The 2,457-nt window shown below is 39.0% G+C and overlaps 1 pseudogene; it reads left to right on the forward strand.

Annotated features, from left to right (window-relative positions):
* Positions 1-576: 576 nt before the first annotated feature.
* Positions 577-1,652, forward strand: LOC109205428 (annotated as a pseudogene).
* The last annotated feature ends 805 nt before the right edge of the window (positions 1,653-2,457 follow it).

Genomic DNA, 2,457 nt, shown 5'->3' on the forward strand with positions numbered 1-2,457 from the left:
TTGCTTATCCCACGAAGCAAATTAATGTTCATTAATAAGAAATTTTTATAAATATTATAATATGCTTAAGATTACAAATTTTAATAGTTTTATAGATATGCAAATTATATCATGTTTAAGATATTTAAAAAGTTTTTGATTTTCTTAAATTTAATATCGAGTCAAGCTGCGTAGCATAAATGGCATGGATGGACTAATGTTCAGTCAAACTTTTGACCTTGACAGCTATTAATATGTTTTATACCCAAAATTCACTAATTATTTAGTACAAAATAGATGCAACATGATCCCTATCGTTTCTTATGTATTTGTCTTTCTATAATCCTAAATGGTACCCAATAAGGATGGTAAGAAGAAGGTGGGAAACGACCCCACAAGTTGTCCCAAAGAAGAAATCACACGTGTTCAACACACAAACACAGACAAATTAAATCTTGAACTTATGTTGAAACTAACCTAGTTGATTGCCTCGTAAAGTAGCTAGGTCCCAGTAGTACTTTTGCCCTTTTAAGAATCAAGAATATATGCCCAGCCTGTCTCCTGCTAACACAGTCCGTGTTCGTGTCTAAACCGTAAGCTTTCTTTCCTATGCAACACTTCACTTATCATATCACTAAAAATAGCTTTTCGTAATGTTATTTATTGACTCAAAAGGAAACCTTAAACTGAATAATCTACTCTCAAACTTTCTTCTGTACACTTCCAACTTCTAAGAGTACGTACTCTACACTGATCAAGAATGGATATTTTTGGAAACTACAATTTCGACACACTAATTCCTACACAGTCAACTTCTTTGTTGCCAGCTGAATCTTCAACTTCGTCTGATAGTTGCAGCTCAGGGACACTTAATTATTCTGATGAATAAGTGATGTTAGCTTCGAACTATCCAAAGAAACGGCAGGTAGGAAGAAGATTCGTGAAACTCGACATCCAGTATACAGGGGAATAAGGAGGAGGAATCGGAATAAGTGGGTTTGTGAAGTAAAAGAACCCAATAAAAAATCAAGAATCTGGCTTGGCACATTTCCAACTGCAGTAATGGCCGCTCGAGCTCATGACGTAGCGGCTATAGCTCTAAGAGGCCGGTCTGCTTGTTTGAACTTTGCTGACTCGGCTTGGAGGCTACCCATCCCAGCTTCAGCGGCCGCCAAGGATATCCAGAAGGCGGCCGCTCAAGCCGCCGAAGCATTTCGCCCAGTAGAATCAGATGGAGAAAACTCTAGGGAAATTATTGTTGACCAAGTCATACAAGAGGTGGTGGTAGAATTGCCTGATAATGGACGAGGAGGCGCTTTTCTGCATGCCGAGATTACTTGCGAATATGGCCGAAGGGCTAATGCTACCTCCACCTCAATGTATTATAGACGGATATGGCATGGAGGCTGATCATGCTGACATGTCTTTGTGGAGCTATTGATCAATTTAATTAGAAAATATGTGTAGTGACTTTAATTTGAGTAGTTTAGTTCCCTATAAGCACACTCAAAATGCAATGGGAAATAGAGTATGCCAAACCTTTTTTTTGACACGATATTGTACGCATCACTAGTAGAATCGTCATTAATTTGTCACACTAGGAATTACTTGATAATCTTTATCAATTACTTGATAAATGGCAACTGTAACCACCCGGTAGGTCGTTTCGAGAATTGTAGCCCTGTTCCTCCCATTTTCTGCTTCTTTTGTTATCTACAGTTGTATTATGACTTATCGAGTTAGTTGGTTCATGTGCGGAGTGATTTCAGAATGAATTGAGACACTTAGTCTCTTACTTGAAAGCTTAAGTTGGAAAAGTTGACCGGATGTTTAACCAAAAAAGACCAGATGTTGACTTATGTGTAAACGACCTCGGATTTGAATTTTGATGGTTCCGTTAGCTTCGTTAGTGATTTTGGATTTAGGAGCGCGTCGAGATTGTGTTTTGGAGGTCTATAGTAGAAGTAGGCTTGAAATGCCCAAAGTTGAAATTTTGGAAAGTTTGACTGGGAGTGGACTTTTTGATATCGGGGTCGGATTGAATTTTCGGAAGTTGGAGTCTATTTGTGGTGTCATTTATGACTTGTGTGCAAAATTTGAGGTCAATCGGACATAATTTCATAGGCTTTGACGTCGTTCGTAGAATTTGGAAATTTCAAAGTTCATATGGCTTGAATTCGCGTGTAATTCGTGTTTTTGATATTGTTTAAGGTGATTTGAGGATCTGACTAAGTTTGTATGATGTTTTGGACAGGATGGTATGTTTGGTTGAGGTCCCGGGGGCCTCGGGTGAGTTTCGGGTGGTTAACAGATCATTTTTGGCCTTTGAGTTATAGCTGGTGTCTGCTGCTGTATTTCTTGTGGTTTCCTTAAACGCGATCGCATGAGTTCATCCACGATCGCGTAAGCTTATTTGGGGCAGAGGTGATATTGTTCTACGCGGTCTCATAGCAAGGAACGCGATCGTGTAGGTATGCT

This window comes from Nicotiana attenuata, unplaced genomic scaffold (assembly GCF_001879085.1).
Source record: "Nicotiana attenuata strain UT unplaced genomic scaffold, NIATTr2, whole genome shotgun sequence".
In the NCBI taxonomy this organism is placed as follows: Eukaryota; Viridiplantae; Streptophyta; class Magnoliopsida; order Solanales; family Solanaceae; genus Nicotiana; species Nicotiana attenuata.